We start from the raw sequence: 25916 nt of genomic DNA, 5'->3' as shown, positions 1-25916 counted from the left end.
TTATTAGTGAGATTTGAATCCGACTTGCCTGCACCAAGTCCTGGGCCTCATAAAAAGGTAGTGAGAGCTGGAAAAAATGATCTAAGGCTCTCTCCTCCACCTTTGGCGGTCTACAATTTCAGTGTAGCAGAATTTTAGTTTTCTGAGGATTTAACATTTTACGATTCTTAAATTCTGACATTCTTTGCAAACTTCTTGAAATCAAGAGTTTTAGCAGTCTTACTCACTCTTTTATCCTCTGATCATAACATAATGCCAGGCTCACACAAGGCACAGAAAAGATATTTGTTGCATATATTAATGCTAGAGATATAACATGCTAGGATCCTTATGTCCTGATAGCTGAAATGATAACACCCTGTCATATCAGGACGGTGGCATTCTATGAGTTCCAAGACAAGACTCTGGCTCTGAGTTTCTGTGATATAGAACTAGCATATAGTTCTAAGTTTTTTTTCCAGCTTTCCATAGTTCTATGAGCAAACTCCCAACTCTTCAGAAGGAGGAGGTGACAACTTGGAAACACTCACAGTCTTGTCCTTTCCACACATGCAGTACATCGTGTACAAGAGGGGACATAAACACAAACACATAAAAGTATACAGTACAACACAGGCACCACTTGCCAGCAAGGGCTGTTATTTTCTCCCACCTTGACTGGCAGACTGTGTATGATACCATCGTATGTGAACAGCTCAGCAAACGGACTTAACCTCAGGAAACACAGCCCAGCCCAGATGGGTCATTGTAACATTTAGCAGGATCTTAAGAGGTACAGAACTTCTGACTTGTGGGGACACATGATAGAAGGCCTCTCAGCTCACCGCTACCAAATCTGGCAGTATTTTAAGGATTCCATCACTTTAGTGTCAACCCCTGAGCTTAATTGTGCATAACAACACTTTATAGAATTGCTTTGTGATCATTTGGCTGGTTATTTCAGAGATTTACCAAGGACAATGGAGGTAGTGGGGATCAATGACCAAGGTATATTCTTTGGGTGGGTTTTCCTCCTGGGTCTTGGTTTCTTTATCCAAAAACTTTGGACTATGGTTCAACTGTCCAAACTCATACCCCTGATTCACCACGAGAGCCTTCCCTGACACACAAGTCAGCACAAGAAGGCTGAGCACTCTTGCCTGCCTCAGCTCCCCATCTGATGCCATTGTTTTCTGTTATAGTTCAAACATCTACAAATGCCTCCAACACTAAAGTGTGCAATACACCCTGTGGGTATGGTTCACACTTAGAATGGGCTTCATGAGTTTAACAGAACTGAAGTGCACGTCACTGCCTACCATTTTATTGCTTCTATGATTTGGGGGAAATGACTTCCATGAGCCCATTTGAAAGCTCTCTGCTCCCCATACACTCTGATTTTGTTCAGTCACGGTAAGCACTATAGATGATCTGTGTGAGTCTCCAGTATACACGAACATGGAGGAATCTAGGGCCAGTGCTCACTAAATGTTTAGGAAATTGAACAAAACCATCACACCAAGACTCCTGTTCATGACTCTTTTCCCTGCAATCCCAGTTTTTGAACTTTTTTTCTCTACCAGGCTGCAGGTATTAAGCACATATATACTCATTTTCTCATCTTTTATTCACTCTCCATTCAGAGCCTCTGATGAGTCTGAGATAACCAGGGTCACACCACATACAGATGTTACAGATTCTGACCAAAGCTAAGATAGAGGATACATTGTTCCAGGGTGCCTATGACAGCCTCCCTCAGCAGAACTGTCAAGCTTCACTGACTTTACAGTTATAGAACTAAGTAAGTTGTTCCATCTCAAACTTCAGGATCCAGGTTCAAGTCTAACCCTATGGCTCCCTCAGGGCTTCCCATCTTCCTCTGCTTTCCTGTCTTGGTCATTCCTTGAGTTAAGGGTTCTTCCTGAATAATCACCATCAGTAACAGAATTCCCTAACAAAGAGTCAAACCTTAGGAGGTTGGGAAGTGTCTACAAGGTACAGACATTGCCAGAAATGTGTTCATTACCTTCTGTTCACTCACTGGCAGCCATTAATCTCAGTGATCTCTAAGGTAGCTGATCACAGAATAATTTTCCAATAGTCAAGAAAACCTTAGGAAATATTTCCTTTGTCAATTCAAAAGTAGTATGTGTTTTGTGATGCACATATCATAGCAATTGGAATATGTGGGTGGAATGGCATGGCTGTTATCCTTGGGTTTGTTTATTTTTCTTTACTAGAGTAGTGGATGTCTGGAAATGGACAGTGAATGGGGCTTCATCCTACAGATATCTCCTAAGTGTTTACTGTCATGCTGGAAGAGGAGGAGCACAATGAGAGACCAGGCACTGAACGGCCAGTGGGAGAATAGGGAAGAGGAGAGCACACACCGGCAGAGGTGGGGCAAGCCAGACAGCATGCCACCCGATGTAAGGATGGAAGGCTGGAGTTCATTTCATCTGGGAAGCGAGACAAGCTCCAAGGAGCTGTACAAGATTTCAGTGGACACACTACGGTATGAGCCTGTTTGGCAGAGGGCAGAAAACTCACACTTACAGCTCCCTTGCTTCTGCTGGTCTCAGCAATCTATCTATCCCATTCTAAAGTCTTGTGCTACTGTCAACCTCTCATCCAGTCTACAGAGACCTCTAGAGGCGGGGCCAGTTGCTCTTGCTCCCCTGGATTAGCCATTTTTTTTTCTCTAAAGGTGTGAATGGACCTAACTCTTTGCACTGAATCCATCAGGGTGGCATGCCTAGAGTTCTATGGACGTTTTACCTCTGAGCTTTGCACATGCTGTTCATTCTCCATGGAGTCTTTGCTCTCCTTGCTACCACCCAGTTTGTCTTGGTGGTCTTACCTTATCCTCTGGGCTTGACTTCATGTGATCTTGGGCAGAAAGAAAACCTCTCTGATGCTGCACTCCTGGATTTCACCCCACTTAAGTGCTCCCCTGAACACCCTGGATCCTCCATGTTGCAACTTTGCCTACTCTGCAGTGTTTAGTTGTTCGTGCCCTGCTTGGCTTCTCTGTTAACCTATTTTTCCTGCCAAGCTTAGTGTCTCCCCTAGAGTAAGCAGGCATCAATATTTGCTAAGCGAATGGAAGGAAGGAGATTATCTTGATTGGGAGTAGCTTTAGATGGTGGATACTAGGAAAAGGAAATCAGATTCTACCTGGGGAACCATGGATGCTTTTGGAGCTGGAAGGTGACAAGACCAGGGAGTGCTCTGTAAGCTTACAGCATCTACGCAGTCACCCAGATTTCCTTCCTAGTTCACAGCTCAGTGGGATGTTAAATGTCAACATGACCCAGGGATTGCCTTTATAGGGGAGCCACCTGCATACTCATGTAGGCCAATGAGGATGTCTGACTCTTGGGGGTCAGGGATGCTGAGGGGAACCCAGAAATACAGATGCAGCTACTGTGTCCTCAGATGAGATATGATGACTGGAATTAGCCTTCCCTGCACCATTCCAGCAACCAAGGGGCTGCAGAAGGGTGTAAAGAGCCCATTCTTTGGGGAAGGTTACAAATGGCTACTTTGATTTGAAAAGCTTAGGGAGACAAAGAAGAGACATTTCAACTTGGAACATCAGTTAGACATTTGCCTCTGTGTCACTCGTGTGTATTCCTTTCTGTGCACACATGCAGGAAGAACTTGCCTATCTATGTAAACTATGGAATAACTGTATCAATTAAATACTAGATTGCTTGAATTTCTTTGTAATTTTAATTTTTGTTAATTCTTGTACAGATATATATTGTACCAAGCATCTTTTCCTAGTTCCCCCAGTTCCTCTATTTTATTGCCCTTCACCTTTCCCATTCATCCCCTAGACAATGTCACCTCTACTTTCATTGAATATATACATACATGTCATGTACATTGCTTGGGACAGGGTCCCAGTATACACAGCTTTGGCACGGAGCTGGTGAGGGTTGGCAAACTGAGGGAGAACAGACATCTGCAAGGTTGGGGTGGGAGGTGGGACAAACATGGCAGAATTCTTGCAGGAGACCAGCAACGGGTAGATGCTTTTCCACACAATGCTCTAGATACAGATTAATTCTCATGCTAAAGCTTGAGAAATGTAGACTTCGAGCCATAAAATCATATGTCTGCGGCCACAGGACTCTTTAGAGAACTGAGATCTCCAAAGTTCTTAGCACTGAATCCTGAGGGTGGAATTGATGAACCCTAGTTTGGATTCCCAAGGAGGCACAGGGAAAGAGACAAAGAGAAAGCAGAAGGACCGTGACTTCCCCACTGGTCAAACCTGGGATCAAAGCCAAGTTTTACCAGCTAGGTGACATAGTGTGCCACTTCCCATAGTCTCTGTTTTCTCCTTTGAAAACTGGAACAACAGTAGTTGGGTGCAAAACATTGCTGGGGATTTGTGGCCTGATACTTACTAGGAGCCCAGCAGTCTGCTTGCTCCCAGAAAAGGCTCAACCAATATTGCTCTTTCTGCTGTCTCTCCAAATGGAGACCAGAAGAGGTGGGTTTTGGAAAGAGACAACAGCAGTTCTGCAAGTCTGCCAATGAGACTTTTACAAATTAGTATGATTGATAATGTAACAAAAGAAGGAGAAAGTGCTTGGGAGAGAGAGAACTGTGAGAATACAGGTCAGAGAATCCAGACAAATAAGTCACACCTTTTTGTGAATTGATGGTAGATTTTTTTTAGACATTTGAAATCCAATACATATACCCTCATGGTGTCATAACACTTGGGTGGCCGAGGCAGGAAGATTGCTGTGAGTGTGAGGCTACCTTGTCTCAACCACCACAAGCAATAATGAAACACAAACAAACATACGAACAATAAGAAAGAGTGAAACAGAAAGAACTCTGGCCTCTAACTACAGTAAAACAATTCTCGAAGGAAAACCTTTTAGCATTCTGTACTCTGAAAATAATTTTGGAGTATGCCAGAAGACTAAAACTGTGTGGCACTAGTTGATAGACTAGTTTATTTCTCTCAAAGAAGAACCATTAACAAATATAACTCTTTCCCACTTTGCTTAGCATTCCTGAGTAATCCATTTGACTGCCTAAAGGAAATTGTATTGTTCAGTGTTTAACCCAATCTAGGCTATGGTAGGGAAATTTGTGTCATGTATGCAATGTAGAAAGTGGCACGTGTACAAATATAGAAAAGTATGAGCCCTTATCTGACCAGTTTTAGTTGTGGAGAGGGAAGATCATGGGAAATTTCCTAGGTCACCTGGAAAGCTTCCTAGTAACGATTGGACAGGCAGCCCCGAGACATGGGAGACTCTATGCAAAGTGCTGAGCCTGGCTCACAGACGTCACTCAAAGATTGACACCTGACATACACATACAGAACATGACAACCGATGGGTTGCCTCTTCTCCCTCTTCTCTTCTGGCACCATTCAATCACTCCACCTAGAAGCAGGTGCCTTCCCTCTCTTCTCACAATCCAGCATCATCCAGTTGTCCCATTGAACAAGTAAAATCCTACTCAGTACTCAAGTACTGAGCAGGGGAAGGGGCACTGACAATACCTAAGAGACTGGGGGTTGGCCAGGAGCTCTATTGGAGCAGCAGCATGGCCTGAATCTTCTGTCGGTGAAGTGTGTTCATGTCTACAGCTTGAGCAGTCTTTTCTTCCAGCAGGGACCATGCACCACTCATCTCTGTGCTCTGGCCCAGCCTGGAGTCTCCCATCAACAAGAAGTTGCACGACTTACAGTAGTCTTTGGCCATGGAACAGGAGGCAAGAACACTGGGCACAGTGTCCACAGAGCATCTCATGATCCCTTGCCTTTCCCTTGAACTGAAACCTCCTAAGGTTCTTTCTTGGTCCACCATTCCCAAAGACAAAAGCAACAGTAGTCTACACTTGCTGGTGTTCAGAAGACTGAAAGAGACAATGAAAAGGATCCAGGATAGAAATGGTTTCAGAAGTAAGAATTTGGAGAAATGTAATTGAAGAAAAAAGTTAGCTAAACTTGAAAAAAAAATCTTTATAGTGTCATCACCACGTGAACAGTTTTAAATTTGAATATGCGTTTACATCTTTTAGCTGTTGTACAATGCCATGCTGGGGAAGTGGATTAGTGTGTAGAGGTCCTTGCCATCTAGCCTGACAAGCTGAGTTGGAGCCCCTGAGCTCACATGATGGAAGGAGAGAACCATTTTTTGGGAGTCGTTATCTGACCTCCCCATGCACGCACTGGCAGATATATCCCCTAAATAAATAACAAATAAAAATGTAAAAACATTCTGTAATGAGCATATTTAATTATTTTCATATTTTTGAGCTGGTGTTTTAAAACTGCAGGGAAAATGGAGAATTAAGCATGAAAATATCTTGTGTTTAGTAGATGCTAAGGGAGACATTGCTCTTAAATATAAATATACATTTATACACTGAAACTAGTAATATATCTAGGTATAAACTGATTTTTAACCAAGAAATTCCATTTCCATAACTTTATTCAAGAGTAGCTTTTGAAGGATTTTTAGGGGTGTTCTTATCACATAACAGTAAAAAAGTAAAATTTTAAAGAAAATTCTAAAAGGGTTCAACATCTGTCATTGTAAAAGCAAGTGCAGGGCTGGACGGATGGCTTAGCAGTTAGGAGAACTGACTGCTCTTCCAGAGGACCCAGGTCCACTTCCCACCACCCACATGGCATCTCACAACTGTCGGTAACTCCAGTTCCAGGGTACCTATCATATCATACAGATGTACATTCAGGCAAAACACCAATGCACATAAATAAAATTTTTTAAAAAAGCAAGGGCATACTTACATAAAGTAAGACACAAATACAGTGCCAGGATAGACAGATAGATATTGTAAACTGTGCTTGTAAGCAGGAACTGGAAAAACAGGATGGAAACTGCATGAAGGAAGGCTCTTTTGACTCTTAAAGAAGTGTGTGTGTGTGTGTGTGTGTGTGTGTGTGTGTGTGTGTGTGTGGTGTGTACGCATGCACATGTACACAATCTGTGAAAAATGTTAATATCAGTTATTTTCAGACAGTAGGACTATGAAGTTTATTTATTTTATATTCTCCCTCTGTCCTTTCCTTCCTAACCTCCTCCCCTCCCCTCCCCTCCCCTCCCCTCTTCTCCCCACCTCTCCCCTGCCCTTCCTTTCCTTGTTTGGTTTCTGTGAGACAGGGTCTCACTCTGTAGCCCATGCTTGCCTGGGACTCAGTTTACAACACAGGCCTGTTTCAGACTCAAACTCATGGCACTCCTCCTGCCTCAGCCCTGCTGGGACTATAGACAAGAGTCACTGGGCCTGACTTCTTCACTGCCCATTCTTTCCAAGGAACAAATTCATTGGTAAGATTTGAAAGCAAACAAAGAGCAAACAATGAAAGTTAGTTTACAGGGAAGATAACACACAGAGAGATTCAGCTCAGGAACAGTTTTCTCCTTAGATCCCTGCTGGGGGGAGGGAGGTAAGAACAACCCGCAGATCCCAAGCTCAGGCCAGCAGCACATCCTAACAGATCGGTGGGTCTCATGCCTGCCGTCCAGCAGTCCCTCCTAAGTCAACCATCCATCCCCACAGTGTTTGTTTTCAGAAGCAGCCCCTGGTCATCTCTGCCTCTGTGACTTACGCTGGGAAAATGGTCTTTGAGAACAGGACACAGTAAATTACTCAGGGCACTTCTCTCCTCCTCCTCACAAATTTCTCAGGGAGTTGTTTTGTTTTGTTTTTCATTCGTGAAGAACAGAGCTCTGCTTTCCTGGGCTTGCCCAAGGAGTAGCTTCCTCTTCCACACTGAGAAGATAGCCCTGGGGTCTTCACACGGGGATGGACAGTCTGTTAAATAGTATGCTGTGTGGCAGAGCGATATTAGAGGAAGACATTCATTTATTTTACATGACCTCTATTTATTAGAGAAATAATTCACAGGTCATACAAGTCACCCATTTCAAGGACACTGCTCAGTGGTGTTGAATATATTCACGGAGCAGCATGACTGTTACTATATAACCCAGCTTAGAATGTTTTCATTACCCACAAGGAAAGCATCATAGTCACCTGCTGGCACTCCTTGTGGTTCCTCCAGACCCTGTTGCTTGGGACAGTCACAGATTTGTTCTCTATCCCTGTGGTTTTGCCTATTCTGGAATTTTCTAGGAAATGGAATCATATATTTCAGGCTCTTGTGTGACTGGCTCTCCTTTCACTGAACATGTCTTTAAAATTTACCCCACATTTCCCCATGCTGCCAGATAGCACTGCACAGGATGGATCCGAGACATTTTCGTTGTTTCCCCTCTTGGCTACTATTACTGGCTGCTAAAAACTTGCACGGGAGGTTTTGCATGGTAGTATGTTTTCACTTCCCTTGGGTATAAACTTAGGTGTGGAATCGCTGGATTGGATGCTGTCCTAGTCAGCTTTGTCAACTTGGCACAGCCTAGAGTCACTTGAGAAGGGAGTCTCAACTGAGAAATTGCTCAGATCAGAACAGACTATGGGCATGTTCGAGGAGGTGTCCTGACAGTTAATTAGTATAGAAGGACCAGCCCACTGTGGGTGATGTCATTCCTTGGGCAGGTGGTCCTGGGCTATATAAGAAAGCTAGAAGAGCATGAACTGGAACAAGGCATCAAGCATCATCTCTCCACAGTTTCTGCTATACTTCCCCAGCTCTGAGTTCCCTGATTAGAGGCAGTGCTGGGAGGAATAACAAGCAGGTGTGACTTCCCTCAATGATGGACTGTAACCTGCAGGTTAAAATAAACCCTTTCCTCTCAAAATTGTTTTTTTTTTTTCAGAGTAACTTATCACAGCAACAGAAAGGAAATGAGAACAGATGGTAAGTCCATGTTTCACCTTTTAAAGAAGTGTCAGCTGGCTTTCCAAAGTGGCCGTACCATGTTACATTCCCACTAAGAGCTGACTTCTCTACATCCTTGCCAACACTTGTTATTACCCAACTTTCTAAGTGCATCTGTTCTAGTGGGTTTGATCTGCATTTCCCCTACAGCAAAGCTGATCGGTTTTCATGTGCTTACTCACCACTTGGGTATCTTCTTTGGAGAAATTTCTCTTTGGTTTCTCCTTGGTTACTTTACCTATTTTTAAACTGAGTTATTTGCATTTCTTAAATTTTATTTTTATTTTTTTATAAAACTCAGTTGCAGCCCTGACATTTTCCTTCAACAAATTCTTTTGTGCCTACTTTGTCAGGCGCTATTCTGAGCATGACTGACAGGTAAAGAAGGGCATATCCTTGTCCTCAGAAAAGTTGCGTTCTACTAGAAGAGAAAATCAGTAATCTATAAAGTAAATATGTATATATGAGACAATCAAGCGGGGGATAAACGATATGAAGAGATATTAAATGAGTCCAGGGCCAAGTGTGACACTGCTGGTGTGTTGTTTTTAGCAGTGTGGTAAGAGGTGGTCCCTCTGAGGAGATGACAGTAAACGTAAGTGAGAGATGAGCCATTCAGTACCTGGAGACTGCCTCTGCTTCAGGTAGAGAACCCGGCAATGACAAAACCCTTGTGGTCATTTGAGGCACAGTAAGGAAGCTAACAGGGTTAGATGAATGGAATTAATAAGGAGAGGACCACAGACAAGCCTGGAGACCTTTCCAGGGGCTAGGTCATACATAGATGGATACATTCTGCAAACTAAGGCCACCAGGCGCGTGTGTCTTATGAGTCATTTCCCCCAGGACAGGGATGGATCTTATTCATCACATGTGCCCACAGTGGTCCCACACATAGTTGGAACCTGTTACACGTTAGAGTGGGTCCCATTCCACGTTAGAGTGGATCATAACTTACTAATCTGCTAATTGAAACAGCACCAGGCTGTAATAGCGTTTATGGTTTACACATGAGCTTCGCATTTGCCACCCCCTCTGATCTAACCCTATCCTTCTCCCTCTGTGGAGAGGGGAACTGAGGACAGGTGATGTGATTTGTGCGGGGACACATGATTCCAGTTATAAGGGGCTAAATGAGACTCTAGCCTACGGGAGGTCCAGTGAGTAAGATCTAGACCTGAAACTCAGACTTTGGGCAGGTTGCTTCATCTTTTAAAAACAGGATGTCAAGATCTAGTCCTACTCTACATGGTCCCATGAAGAAGAAATAAACACATGAAGATCCAGCAGGTGATCGATCATTCTCTCTCTCTCTCTCTCTCTCTCTCTCTCTCTCTCTCTCTCTCTCTCTCTCTCTCTCTCTCTCTCCCTCCCTCCCTTCCCCCTTTCTCCCCTCTCATCTCCCTTTCATGACCAACCATAGTCAAAGCCCAGAGCAATTCTGTGGGAACCTTGACTGGGACTGCAGACAGAGTGCTAAAGCCAGCCTTTACCCTGGAGGGACCCAGACCTCCAGGATGCAGGGGACAGAAATGCATCACATGACACAGGAGAGGCCAGGATGAAGAGGGAAGGAAGTGGCGAGGGAGGGTCTGATGGAAGGGTGATTGGCAGATGCTCTAAGTTCCAAGTCCAGCAATAGCCTCAGGCTCCTCCCGGGCTTCTGCAGCCTTCCCCAGGGGCTGCCTCCTGAGGGGTATAGGATGCTTTATCTAGGTCACTGGAGGCTAGAATTGGGCTAGAGCCGAAAACTGCTTTCTATGGAATATGGGAAAAGAGGAAGATGCAAGGCCATCTGTATTCTCTCTCTCTCTCTCTCTCTCTCTCTCTCTCTCTCTCTCTCTCTCTCTCTCTCTCTCTCTCTCTCTCTCTCTCTCTCTGTCAAACTGTGCTGGCAAATGGGACGAAACAGCCATTGAAACTGATGGCAAACCTCAAACTATCTGGCTACAGAGAGCTCGCTCTATCAGGGAGGCCTGGGCAGCTTAACTTCTACACTGAGATGTGATTAAGAAAGTGCTTCCAAACAGCTGCTGAAAATCATTTATTACTTCCTGAGGCTGTATCTCCAGATATCTGCCTTCTCTCACTCGATTTACACAGCTGCAACACTCCAGGCCTCATAACCGAGGAAGAGTAAAACCTGAGTGCCAGCTCCTCTACTCGGGTGCTGGTGATCTCAGATGCAGAGGGAGAAGCCAAGTACGGGGAACCACTGGGGAAGAAGAGCTAGCTTCTGGAGAGTAGGGTGGTTACAGACATTAACTATGTGTCCAGTACTGTGGAAGCCTTTTTATATGAATCATCATCTTCGATATGCAATCCCTCTGAAAGCTGTCAGGGTCCTCCAGCTGACAGATGTAGAATGGGATGCTCAAACAGCATACCCAAGGTTCCTCAGCTCACGGCTGCCAGGCTGGGCTGTGGACCATGCTCTCATGAACCCTAAGCCCACACTCTTCCCACTAAAAGAACTGAATGTGTCAGACTAGGCTAGGCTGGCCAGCAAGCTTGAGGGATGTGCCTGTCTCCACCTCTCTGATGCTGAGATCACAAGCATGCCCCAGTCTGTGCAACATTTTGCTTCTTTAATGTGTGTTCTGGGGCTCAAACTTAGGCCCTCATGCTTAGAAGTCAAGCACTTTACAGACTGAGCCATGTCCCACTGCCTTTCATCCATCTTGTATTGGGCACCAGAAGAGGTCAATAATATGGAAAGTCAAGCTACTTTCTCAAACCACTGAACTGGGGAGATATGGAGCTGGGCCTCGAACCCGGATCCTGAAATCAGAGCTGGAGTTCTTTCTGGAAACACACTCTGTGTTTTATGAGGTCCTAGAATGGGAGTCAGGGATGAATGTAACCAATGATTTGGGTGAAAACCAACCAGGAAACAGAAAGTGTATACAAATAAAGCCACCGTTGTATGCTTATCAGTTGCAGTGTTTTCTAAATAACTATGAGATTTTAATAAAACGTTCAAAAAGCAGCACAGAGCCATGCTTGGTGAAGGTTAGCATTCAGTGAGTGGCATATCCTGGAATGGCTTTTTCCTGCTAAATGGACTGACTCGAAACAGCTTGCCTGGCCTTGCTCACCAGGCCACAGCCTCTCACTCCTGTTCGACTTCCGTAGATTCTTACAACTTTGAGGGAAAGTATAAACAGAATAAGAGCCAAGTGATCCATGAGTTCCTCTCTGTCACTCTTGACCATCTTGAAAACTCAAGAGACACACTTGGGGCAGAGTGGACGGGTAGTGAAATGGCTGCCCGCCCCATCTTGTCTCGCGATGACTTTGTCTCATCCAGGCTAAGGGTATCCGCGGAGGAAGGTTCTCAAAAAAGGATCCTTGAGTAGGTTTGAAGGACAAATGGGAAGAAAAGCCGACTTGCTTTTCACTCTAAACTGTTCTGTGTACACAAAGGAGCTTTTGTGTGAGAAGGGAAAGGAACAGACATTTATCACAGGCCTCTGGTGCGCTGAGTACTCTACTGAGCTGTTTAGGGGTGCTTCGGCAACACGGCCTTCACAAAAGCCGTTGGTCCTTGCTGAACAAAGACTATTCAAACCTGAAAACCAAGGCATTGGCAGGGCCAGTGTGTCCCTCCTTACTGCTGTGACAAATATCTGACAAACTCGACTTAAGAAAGGGAGGGTTTATTTTCATTCATAGCTTGAGGATAGAATCCGTCATGGTGGTGGACACAGGGCAGTGGGAACATGAGGCAGCTGGTCACATGGTACCCAGTCAGGAAACAGGGACACGAGTGCTGGTGCTCAGCTCACTTCCTCCTTTTCGTGAGCCCAGGGCCTCAGTGGACGGGTCCATGCCGCTCACGTGTAGGGTATGTCTCCATTCTTCAACTGTAATGAACTCAATCTACAAGTTCCCTCACAGACACAACCAGAGATTTGTCCCCTAGGTAATTATTCTAGGTCCTGTCATAAGCACTATCAACATCAACCTCCACAGCCAACCTCTAAAGCCTGTAGGGACTCCTGCCTGACTTCCCAGATAATGGTTTGCCTTTCCTTGATTTACAGTGACATGGCCACAGTATCTTGCTTCAATTTCTGTCATAGGATGCCCTCCCTATTGGGTCTCTGTCTTCATATGGCATTCTCTCTACAAGGCTACTGGTCCTATTGAATGAAGGTCCTGTCCTATCCAAGACGACTGCCTCATAGTTAACTGCAGTTACAGTGACCTGATTTCTAGATAGTCATGTGTTCAGCAGCTGGAAGTTAGGATTTCATCCTATCTAGTTTTGTGAAGTTGTGGGGTGATGGGGGACCCCACTTAACCCACAATACCACCTTGTGGAGTTTCTAGCCTAGAAACTTCTTTGACAGATGGGTAGGTTGAGGCATAGAATGGCCAGATGACTGGCTCAAGAGCTGTAGTGGCAAATCACAAGCCTATACCTGCCCACAATGCCCAAAGGGTGTCTGCCATAAGGCTTTACCTTGCCAACATGGGGTTTGCTCAGCTGGTGGCCATTCACATGCAAGGACTTGCACATATACCTCTATGAGGTAAGTGTATCCCCATCTTACTGCTGAAGAAAATGAGGCAGAAGTCATGGTGCTTGGAAAAGGACACAAGTAGAGAAGACCTGTCTGTCCACACTCCTGCAGTCTCATTATGAGATCAATGGCATTGTGGTAGGGGTTGGACACCAGAAATGGACCAAGAACTCAACACAACTGGCTTGATCCTCAAGGCTTTCTGCCCATCCTAACAGAGTAAACTGGAAAAACATTAAGGCTTTGAATATTCAGGATTCTTTTAACCAAAAAAGTTCATCTGGAGATAGATGAATTTATCATTTGGAAGCTGAGGGTACTGGAAGGACCAGTTTAGGCAGGGTAGCAGAACCACAGCATGGCTAGCCAAACAGTGCCTTGCTTTCTGGAGGGCAGAACACAGAGAGATGCTGGTATGCAAAGCCCCTTTCTGCCTCTTAGGCAGATCATGAGGAACAACATTCCTTGACCAATTCCAAGGAATTGCATTGGCCTTGGATTTCCTATGGTTGGGGAAATGAAGGAAGAGAAAGGGGCCTGTAGGGTAGGAAATGCATTTAGGATGCTCCTTTGTGCTAAATGCAGAGTGTGGTGGTTAGGGAGGCAGGTGTGCATACAAAATGGTTCAGTGTGATCTGTCTTGGGTCCTTGGGAAAGCCAGAGAATGCAAGTACCAGCTACAGGGGATGCTCGAGTCCCCTTCTGGGGGGTTCTTCTACACATGTGTCATGCTCAGACAGTTTCTCACAGTACCACAATGGCTCTAACCAACACTGCAGTAGAGTCATGGACTTAGATTAGGCCCTTACCTGCCTTTGCAAAATTCTCTGTCAAGTGGCCAAGGGAATGCAGAATAGGTCAATTCCCTGTAATGCTATGAGGCCAGGCAGCCCAGAGAGGTCCCTTCACTCATGGAGGACACAATGTCAGCTTCCTAAAGGAATTGATGCTTTTGGAGAAGCCTAGTGGTAAGCTCTGGGGGGTGGGGGTGGGGGCGGTGAGGCTAAGGAGGCAGGTAGGCACAGATGTGTGCTGAGTGTGCATGTGTGTGCTGCATGTGTACAGGGTAGGTTAGTCAATGTCCTAGTCAAAAAGAGCTGCATGTGCTGAGGCCCATAGGTAGGAAAGGGCGCACTAATGCTAAGGAACAGCAGGATGAGATGAGTGTTTCTAGAGAAGAGGTAGGGAGGGGCACAGACCTGAGTGGAGAGAGAGTTGGGTGTCTGGGAAATCCTCCTGTACAATCCTGACAAGATTGTACATCAGTCCTTTGGTTCTAGACCCACCAGCAGTAACCAAGTAGGCTGCACCGCCAGAATTGAGCCACCAAACTTGGCTGAAGCTGAAAATGAACATGTGACCAGGCTACCTTCTGAGCTCTCCTAACGCTCCAGTAATAAAGCCAGCAAGATCGATTCGCACCATTCTGCGAGTCCCGAGTCTGTCTCTCCGAGTTTCTCTTTATTACTCCCATTTAGCAGATGAGAGGAGGGAAGTTCAGGAAGGTTAAGTGACTACATTCTGAAAGTCTATGATTTTCTGAAGGAAGCCGCCCTCGAGCGTTCTGCCTGAATAACCCAATCCTTTGCTCTCGGGAGGAATTTTATTCGGGGGAGGAAAAAAAAAGACTCCTAATCACCACAATGATCACAGTGGCTACTATCGATTTCATACTTTCTCCTTAGCAGACCCTCTATCACACTGTGTGGAAGACACATATCCATTTTTAATCCCCACAACCATCTGACGAGGCAGATACTTATATTCTCCCCATTTTGGAGATGAGGTGCCTGTTTACAGTGCTCAATCAGCCTGGCCAAGGTCATGAGTCCCACAGCCTGAGCAGCCAATCGTTCCCCTCTGAAGCTTAAAATCAGTGGAGATCTTGTAGCCAAACTTTAGGGAGATTTTCATAAGCAGGAAACGGTGGTATGGGCAGCCTTGCCTTGCAGCCAGAGTATGAAGCCTGGGTTTAAATCTGTTTTACCATTTACAAGCTGTGCAAGGCTGGGTGAGAATTCCTAAATTCTTGGATCTTCAGCACTTCATCTGTAGATGGGGACAGTGCTAGGATTTGCCTCACAAGCTTGTGCAGGGTTCGAGTGCAGACCTCAAAGCTCCACTTGGGCATCTGTGGTCACTTGTTATCTGTTCTGCACCAGGCATTATATCTGACGTGCCTTATCTCTGATTCTCACAGGAATGTATGTGTGCATGGATGTGTGTATGTGTGTGTGTTCATGGGTGTGTGTGTGTGTGCATGGCTATGTGTGTGTGTGTGTGTGTGTATGGCTATGTGTGTGTGAGTGCATGGGTGTGTGTATGTGTATGTGTGCAAGGGTGAGTGTATGTGTGTGTGCATGGCTATGTGTGCATGTGTGCATGGGTGTGTATATGTGTGTGTGCATGGCTATGTGTGTGTGTGCCCGTGTGTGTGTGTGCCCGTGTGTGTGTGTGTGTGTGTGTGTGTGTGTGTGTGTGTGTGTGCTGAGGATTGCAGAGCATGACAAGCAAGGGAGCAAAGGCAGGAGCGGCACAGAAGACTGAATTGAGGCATCAGCTATTGTTCTATAATAGAAATGTAATTATTTCATAAGGATAATAACAACTCATCCCTTGCTGGTGCAGGAAACCCTTCCATGCCATTATCTCACTGCATCCCATAATGGCCCCACAGGCCGGGAAGAGCTAATTACATTATGTTTTGCTTGTGGCAGCCTCTCTTGGTCGCTTACCAATACCCATTGCCCTTGCTAACAGCATCTTGACTCTTCGGCAGGCCAGGCCTCTATCACGTGCCCCAGTTGCTGGATTGTGGCTGGCAAATTACAGTATTCCCAGTCTCCTCTTGGAAGTGTGACCATGGGTCAGTTTGACATGAGGAGAAGCTTGGGGTACCCTGGATGTTGAACCATCTGCATATAATGCTTGAGACTGCATTGGCAGAAGCCAGAAACCATGTCTGGAATTGCTTTGCCTTAGGACTTCTCACTGAGTGAAATAATGAAGGACTTAGTTGATAATGATAATAATAATGGTTACAGGTGAGTTGAGTTTGGCTTTCGTATATGTCATCTTAAGATATTCCACCTTTCTTTAGAAAGTTGTAAAGATTAATCACTATCATTTTGACTGGATTTGGAATCACCTAGGAGACACACCTCTGGGTAAACCTCTGAGGATGTTTTCAGACAGGTTTCACTGAGGAAAGACCCACTCTGAATATGGGTGGCACCATCCCATCTGCTGGGGTCCAAGGCTGAATAAAAGTAGGAAAAGGAGGAAGCTATCTAAAAACTAGCATTCATTTTTTCGGATGTCTGACTGTGAACACAATGTGTCTGATCGTCTCACAGCCCTAGCACCGTGCTCTCTCTCTATGCATGATAGACTCTATTCTCTGAAACACCCCTTTTCTTGAAGTTGCTTTTGTTAGATATATCATCATAGTAACAATAAAAATAACACAGCATTCCTAAAAGTCTACTCTGACTACTTCAGCTTTTTGTACTTATTTTCAAGTCTCAGCCTGTGCTAGGAACAGCTCTGCTGCTCTGCTCAGTTACCAGCAAACTGTGGCTCTGTTCTTTGGGTTTCCCTTCAACATCTCCTTTACTTCCAGGGTCTGAGCTGTTGCGTCAGAGGGTAGGCATGGGAAGCACACCCAAGAAGCCCGGTTAAATTGGCTGCACCGTGATCCCAAGGCTGCCGCCCCCACTGTTACATGAGATGCTGGTATCTGCTTACAGGCTGGTTGTGGTGAAAGGGTGGGCATTGGTGCTATTGGTGTTCCTCCATGGAAAGGCTGCTTCCCTCAGTCAGTAGCAACCCCAACATTTTCTGGTTAGTACTTCATGCCAGGCACGAGGAACCTGTGGTGAATGGATCCTTTGCTTTCTTGGTCTTTCTATTCAATTAGGCGGAGACACTTGGATGCCTTGTCTCATTTCATCCCAGCCCACTAAGTAAGACTTTTGATTCTTCTAAGAATGAGTGGCAGAGAGCAATCTTATTAGGGATAAAGCTACAGTAAGAAGTCCCACCTCCTGGGCTCCTACTTCCTGCCTGTTTTGGTGATGGCAAAGGCATGATATCTGGCTGTAAACCTTAACTTCCTCTTGGAGGATCCCCACAGTTGGCCTCAGTGTCATCATGACTCAGGGGGTCAAGCAGGGCCCCTCTTCCAGCCCTTCTCAACACCCCCACAGAGCCTGTGCTTTGAAGCCTGTCTAGACACAATGGGGACCATCTTGCTGCCAATTTTCCACACAGCCATTCAGCCAGGATTGGACTTGTACACTTCCCAAAGAGGGGCTTATCCAAAATGCAACAGATGACTCCCCGTGTCATAAATGATTTCCTGAGATCCAGATGAGCCATCCCAGGCACTACAGTGCCCATTGGTGCCCAGTGTTTGCTGGTGTTTTGTGAGAAGTTGTTATTCTATGATGAAGCCTCTGCAATTAGCTTATGTTAAAGGCAGGCTGAGGACTGTCCTTGCTGACCTCTGTAGAGGGTCTCTGTGGCTGCTCTCACAGTTACTGACTACACACAAGAGCTTGCAGTCTTGACCTCTCTGGTCTTTTTGTAGACTTTTCTTCTGACATGTGATACCCTTTAGAATATCTGTTTAGAAAGCATATTTTACATGCCACATCCTTGGGAAGAGGTGGAAGAACTCATCCTCTAAGCAGGCTGTAAATATAAGGCCATTTAAGGCCTAGCCTCCCATTCATATTTGTTAAAGCACTCATTTACTTAACAAGTCTTCATTCACTCATTCATTTATTCATTCAAAAAATATTCTTGAAAGCCACACATGGTAGTTTCTAGGGCTATGCCAGCAATACTATCCTATGTAAACTCACAGACTCATGAAATGTTCACTGGTATTCTTTGTATAGGAAATGTTCCCATAAAGGCTCATGTATGGGGGCTTGCTCCTTTCTGGTAGTGCTGTTAAGAGGTGATGGGATCATGAGGATATTAATTTTATCAATGGTTTGATCCATTTATGAGTTTATACTGAATGGACTATTAGAAGATCGGCCTGGTTGGAGGAAGCAGGTCACTGTGGGAATACCTCTGAAGTGCATACTTTGCCTATCACTGGTCCCTTTCTGTCTACAATGTTTTTGCTTCTTGTCTGCCAGGTGGTGAGCGGTTATGTACCATCATGCTCTCTTGGCAATGATGCTCTTCCTTACCACAGTGGACCCAAGGAATCATAGATTAAAACCTGGAAACTTTGGGCCCAAATACATCTTTCCTCATTTAAATCTCTTCTTTTTGGTATCTGCCACAAAAACAAATAAACAGACACCCCCCCCCCAGCACTTACTGTGTGTTATGTTTATGTTATTTTATGATGTAGCTGCCTGAGACGTTTTACAGGTGAGGGTGACCTCTGCCAAAGCTCAGATCAACTGAACCCTGCCCTTCTCTGTGTTTCCACTGTGTTTTGCGTTCTACTCTGCAGCACAGAGCTGAGGCCTACTGTGTGTCAACAGTGGGGATGCAGGAGGGTGAGTCAGGCAGAAGCTTTGCACAGCCTGGACTCCACCTGCTGGAGGGGAAATGTGGTGGCTTGAATAGGAATGGTTCCCATGCATGTGAGTGCTTGGCCCAGAGGGAGTGGCATTTTTAGGAGGTGTGGTCTTGTTGGAGTAGGTGTGGCCTTGTTGGAGAAAGTATGTCATTGTGATGATGGACTTTGAGGTCTTACATGCTCAAGATATGCTTAGGGTGGTACACAGTCTCCTTCTGCTGCCTATGGATCAAGATGTAGGACTCCAGCTCCTTCTCCAGCACCATATCTGCCTGCGTGCTGCATGTCCCACCATGATGATAATGGACTAACCTCTGAAACTGTAAGCCAGTCCCAATTAAATGTTTTCCTTTATAATGATTGCCATGGTCATGGTGTCTATTCACAGCAATAGAACACTTTAAGATATAAATGAAAAATTCTAGAAATAAATGACTCCTTCAGCATAGGATTCTGAGCAGTGTGATAAAATCTCATGCTAGCCCATAGGTCCTCCCCAGGATGAGAAGCATCACTCCATCCATCTTTCTTGCCTATTAGTATCTTAGCAAGTACCCCAGTTATCAGAGTGACTCTGTCTTATACAACAATGTTTGCCTTCCACTAACTTTTATTTGCTTAATAGTACTTATTAAGCATTTAATAAGTGATGAGATCAGGGAAGATATTAATAAAATGAGGACTAAGGACAATACAAAGAAACAATGAAACTGTAAGCCAGTTCTTTGAAAAGATAAGCAAGATTGACAAACTCTAGCAGAACTGGAGAATGTTCAGGTTACTGAGTGGAGGTCTTGCTCTGCCCCTGGTCTGACCAAAAGAAAGAGGGCTCAAATCAATGAAATTGGAGATGAAACAGGGCGAATTACAACATATACTAATGGAATCCAGAGTGTTCTTAGAGAATTCTTTAGAAAACTACATTTTAAAAACCTGGAAAATGAAGACATGGATAAATGCCAAGACACAAATAACCTACCAAAATTAAATTGAGAAGATATACACAATTCAAATAGATCTATAATAAGCAAGAGATGGAAGCAGTTTTGAGGAGCTTTCCAACAACAGCTTGAGGTTCTGCCTCAGTCAGTAGATGCTTGTCTAGCATGTACAAAGCCCTGGGTTTGATCCCTAACACCACATAAAACAGGTATGATGGCTCATGTCTATAATCCCAGAACACAGGAAGTAAAGGCAGGAAGGTTGGGAATTCAAGACCAGCCTTAGCTAAATAGTGAGTTCAAAGCCAGCCTGGGCTATACAAGACCAAGACCCTATTTCAAAAATAAAATAATTTAATTAAAAAGTCTTCCACTATAGAAAAGCCCAGGACCAGACAGACTAACTACCAAATTCTACCAAACTTTGAACAATCATTGGCACCGGGACTCCTCAAATTATTCTACCAAATAGGGTGGGATGGGTGCTGCCAACCACATTGAACAAAATCAGTATTACCCCAGTACCAAAACCAGATAGGGTACAACAACAGCCAAACACTATGGCCCAATTTCACAGGTGCAAAAATTTGCCACAATAAATTCATAAGCTGAGTTCAACAACACATTAAGAATGTCACACACTGTGGCCAAGTCAGTACTGTTACAGAGATGAAAGAAGACGCACTATAGCACATCTACAGACTCAGGGACAGAAGTCACATCAGTATCTTAACAGATGCCGAGAAGACCTTTGACAACGTGCTAACATGCCTACGAGAAAAGCCTTGAGGAAACCAGGGATTTGTGGGAGACTGAAAAGGCTCCTCAAGTCAAGTCACTTACTGTCAAAGCCTGACAACCTGAGTTCAATCCCTGGTTTCCACGTCAAATGGAAGGAGACAATGGTTTCCACAAAGCTGTCCTTTGACCTCCATCTGTGTGCTGTCACACGTGTGCTGATGCACGACCTAGTCGTCAAAACTTTTCTACAAAGAGAAATTGGAACTAGAACCCACCTCAACACAGTAAAGTCTGTATGGGACAGACCTACACCAATGTTATACCAAATGGAGGGAAATTGGAGACATTTGCTCTAAAAGCAAGAACAAGACAAGGATGTTCACTCTCTTTCCTCTTATTTAGTATAGCACCTAAATTCTAAGCCACACGTAAGGCAAAAGAAAGAAGAGGGATGTAAGGAAGAAAGGAAAAAGTCAAATTAGCCTCATTTGCAGATATGATTGTACACTTAAAAGACTCTAAAACAGTGGTTCTCAACCTTTAATACAGTTCCTCATATTGTGGTGACCCCCAAGCATACAATTCTTTTCATTGCTACTTCATCACTGTAATTTTGTTGCTGTTATGAATTGTAAATATCTGATATGCAATCCCTGTGAAAGGGTTATTCGACCCCCCCAAAGGGGTCACGACCCACAGGCTGAGAACAGCTGCTCTTAAGACTTCACCATAAACTCTATCAGCAGAGCAGCAGGCACAAAACTGGCATACAGAAAGCTGGGAAACAATTCCATTCACAACAGATGAAAAGATGCGTAAGAAGAAGAGTCACTCTGAAGGAGAGAGAGAGGCCTCTACAGTGCAAACTTTAAAACACTGGAGAAACTGAAGAAGACTCTAGAAGATGTCAAGATGCCCCTCCCCACTATACACACGTGCGTGCACATGCATGTGCACTCACAGATCAGCAACCCACAGACTCAGTGTAGTGCCTACATTAAGAAAAATGCCAGATTAAAAAAGATGAGTACTTTGCGTGTGTGTGTGTGTGTGTGTGTGTGTGTGTGTGTGTGTGTGTGTGTGTGTGTTTACACACATACGTGACGTTAAAGTGCTTGGGGTGGTAATGGTGGGTAAATATGATCTAAGTACAGGATATGAATATGTGAAGATAAAATAATGAATCTTATTACTTTGTATGTTAATTTAAAATCGATTAGTACGGGTTAGGGCTGTAGCTCTATAATAGGGTCCTTCTCTCATATGCACATAACTCTGGGTTCAATCTCCAGATATGTGGATGTCAGAGGACAACTTTGTGGGGGCTTGTTCTCTTCTTCTGCCTTATGGGTCCTGGGGATTGAACTCAGGTCACCAAGCTGAAAAGGCAGGCCTCTATCAACTGAACATCTAATTGTTGCCCATTCCTGATTTGTTCAAGGTTTTTATCATGAAGGGATGTTCAACATTGGCAATGGCCTTTCGACATCTATTGAGATGATAATGTTATTTTTAAAGTTTTCTTTGATTTATTTTCATTTTATGTGCATTGATGTCTCGACTGCATGTATGTGGGATCCCCTAGAACTGGAGTTATAGACAGTTGTGAGCTGCCATGTGGGTGCTGGGAATTGAACCTGGGTCCTCTGGAAGATCAGTCAGTGCTCTTAACCTCTGAACCATCTCTGCAGCCCTAATAAAGTTACTTTTAAGACCCCCCCAAAATGCCACTAACATGAAAGACTTTTAATTTTTCATAAGGCAGAGAACAGATGTCAATTGAACACATACTATCCTCCAAACATAGAACTAGGTGATTTTTATATTTTATTCTTCTGTGTCACCTCTGTGATTATAAGCAGGATCATCCTGGTTTCTAGAGGGGGCAACTGTGGCTTGGGAAGATTCCACAGAAACCTGTCATGTGTTAAGTGAATGACAGGTATGGGACTACATTTTCTGACTTCTGGGACAGAGCTCTGAAGCCACATGGACTAATCTGACTTAACCAGATCCCATAACTTGAATCTAGTTTCCTAGACAGTCGAATGGAGATAATTAAGTTTCCTCAAATGGAGTCTGTGAAGTTTAGATAGGGAATGAATATGAGTATGTGGTTAACGCCTGCTCAACAAAAAGTTTAATAACTTCCAGGACTAGTTACAACAACTGAAGCAGCTACTATTTTATTGTTTCTTCTCAATCATATTATCCCTCTGTCAATCACACTGCCTTCCAGTAGGGCACATTTATATGTGGCCTGTGGTAACGATGATAGAATAATTGTGATGTTGAAGGCAATTGTTTTTCCATAATGTTCTAGAAATAATCCAAATACCCATCAACAGATGCATGGGTAGATGAATTGTCATGATTCATGCATGCCATGTTAAGCTACATAGCAATGAGCAAGTGCATATGCAGCACTATGGATGAATCCCACGGATGTTCACACATTTGTGGCAAGTGAAAGGAACCAGACTCAAGAGCACATGCCTTAAGATCTGTTTCTACAAAATTCAGTTGCTCACAGAAGTGACGCACAAACTGTGGAGTGGTTATCCATGTGTAACAGTGCTTGGACTGCGGAGAGCAAGGGGGTGCGTGAGGGAACCTGTGAGGGTTTGTTGACAATCTTTTATGTTTTGATCTGTGTATAGCTACAGGGACTGATGGACATGTGATCCAGTATCACCCAGCAGTGCCCTAAAGTTAGCATGCTTTATAGATGTTAGTGTACATATGTTCTTCAAAACTTTCTGAGCAAAGAGCTGTTATGGGAATTCTGTCATGGGTCGGCTAGCCAATTGAAAGGAGCGGCTTGTCCCAAAGGGTGGAGTTTTTATTAGATGGTATGTGACCAAATAAAAGGCAGGCCCGGAGATGCACAGTCTCTTGGAAGGTAGACTGGCAGCGAGCCACAGGAGAAAGCGCAGCTGACCTGGCTCAGGTTCCCCATCCCCTTTCGGAATGGAGGTCATTGGTGGTGGCAAGGGTGGCCAGCAGTGGTGTAGCAGCTGGACCCACGGCAGATTCTTCGTTCTGTCTTGTAATTACTGGGCATGGATTTATACTGAGATTAAATGGTAAAGTAACCCCTTGGCTTCCCTCTTTAGAGAGCAAGTCAAATGCAAACTTTTTTTTTTTTTTTGAGATAGGGTATCTATCAAATCTAAAAAATTATCAATGTAAAATTTCTGTAGGTAATAAACATTGTGGTTATCTCTAGATGCTGCTTTCTATGATGTAGGACCCTGAAGCACTTTTAACATTCTGTCTCATCTAAGTTTTTCTAAGTGTTGGGAGTGGACACCCAGGGCCTTGTGCATGCTAAGCAAAGCCGGTACTTCAGAACTACATCCCTAGTCCCTTCCCTACCCATTCTTTTATTTTACTTTTTTAAAATAGCGTCTTGTTAAGTTGCCCATAGTGGCTTTGAACCTGAATTTCCTCCTGTCTCACCCTTCCAGGCACCTGAGATTGTAGGGTGTGCCACTTCACTGAGATTATCACATCAACCTGTCACAACTCTGAGGTATAGGTACTATCATTTCTATCTGAAAAATTAAGAAGTTGGAATATGACGACTCATGTTCTTTGCCTCAGGCCACTCACCTTCATGGGGCCAGGACTGGGGGCCAGGTCTGTGTTTCACCAAGGCCTTCACTATAATTACCTCCTTCCATTCTAAGGGACCCCATGTGAAGGCCATCCTCTGGCTCCCACTTTTACATTCATTCTCTTGTATAAGTCACAGTGGAGCCAACTCAGGACCCCAACACTGAAAATACAGAGCATTTCCAAACCTAGGAAGACCTTGTGTTTCCTCAAATAACCTGTCGTGGGGAAATCAGCCACCATGATGTGAGGATGCTCGAAGAGCTGTGAGGAGGCATGCATGGTGAGGCCCTGAAGCCACATGCCAGCAACCAGCCTCAGTCCACCAGCCCTGAATGTGCCATCCCAGAAGTGGACACTCCAGCTCCAGTCATGTCTTTAGATGACTGCAAGCCGGGCTGAGACCTAAGTCTGGCTAGCGTGCCAAGGTGATCATGAATGCTGGCCCCCAGAAACTCTGAAATAATAAATGTTCCAACAGTTAAGGTGCAGGGTAATTTATCAGATAACACGTGAAAAATAATACAAGGAGGAAAGACCACAGTCATTAAATGGTGAGCAACTTTTTAAAAATATTAAGTTTTTATTTGTTTCTGTGTGTGCATGTGTGCGCGTGTGTATGTGCGCATGCGTGCATGTGCATGTATTTGCAGATGTCTATGAGAGCCAGAAGAGGGTGTCAGATGCCCAGGAGTTAGAGTTAGAGTAAATTTTGAGCCACCCAATATGGGTGCTGAGAATCAAACTCAGGTCTTCTGGAAGAGCAGCAAACACTCTTATCTGCCCACCCATCATCTCTTCAGCCCTTTAAATGAAGAAATTCTCTCTCTCTCTCTCTCTCTCTCTCTCCCTCCCTCCCTCCCTCCCTCCCTCCCTCCCTCCCTCCCTCCCTCCCTCCCTCCCTCCCTCCCTCCCTCCCTCTCTCTCTCTCTCTCTCTCTCTCTCTCTCTCTCTCTCTCCTTCCCTCCTTCCCTCCCTCCCTCCTCCTCCTCCTCTCTCTCTCTGGTGTATGGTGTGCCCACATGCATGTGTGCAGAGACTAGAGGAAGACATCGGATGTCCTGCTCCAAACTCTCTGCTCTGCTTTATTCCCATCTCACTGAAGCGGAAGCTGGCTGATGGAGCTGAGCAGGTGACCATTGAGCTACCGGGATCCCCCTGGTTCTGTCCTCCCTCTGTGCCGGCATCACAGGCACATGCTGCCGTGTGTGTTAGAGATTCAGATTCAGGTCCTGAGGCTTCTTCAGCAAGTGAGCCATCTCCTCAGCCCCCAGAACCTACTCAAAGGACTCAGAAAGCCTCAATTGAGGGCCGAGATTTGTGCGGTAACTCCTAATGGTTTCAGTTGTTCTATCTTCATGATTCTCCTTGGAATTTGATTTTTGGGTTAGATCTACAAAAGTAAGACTGCAGATCAGCCATTCCACACTTCAGCTATATCCCCATAACCTTAAAACTGTAGGCCTGAATAACATGAAATTGTGTGGAAAGTAAAACCTGCTCATTGTTTATTAATAAATTAGCTCCATGAAAGACAAAGAGCAGAGCCGTTCAGTGGCATTTGGTAACAGCTCTCCTCATTAGAATATTAATCACCAGTGTCAAGACTCACTGGATTCTATTAGCATTAAGCAAAGGTTAGCTTTTGGTCAGCACTTAACATTTAAAGACTGCAAGAATCACAGGATGTGGGGAAGAGCCTACCTACATGTTTG

At 44.6% G+C, this 25916-nt stretch overlaps 1 protein-coding gene across 16 annotated transcripts in view; it reads right to left on the bottom strand.

Annotated features, from left to right (window-relative positions):
- The window catches only part of Tenm4 (teneurin transmembrane protein 4), a 766582-nt gene that overhangs the window by 276020 nt on the left and 464646 nt on the right, over window positions 1-25916 (bottom strand). The gene's annotated exons all lie outside the window — the stretch shown is intronic.

The sequence above is a fragment of the Peromyscus maniculatus genome, chromosome 1 (genome assembly GCF_049852395.1).
Source record: "Peromyscus maniculatus bairdii isolate BWxNUB_F1_BW_parent chromosome 1, HU_Pman_BW_mat_3.1, whole genome shotgun sequence".
Classification (NCBI taxonomy): domain Eukaryota; kingdom Metazoa; phylum Chordata; class Mammalia; order Rodentia; family Cricetidae; genus Peromyscus; species Peromyscus maniculatus.
The sequence above is the reverse complement of the archived record's forward strand: the minus strand, read 5'-3'. Positions and strand labels throughout refer to the sequence as shown.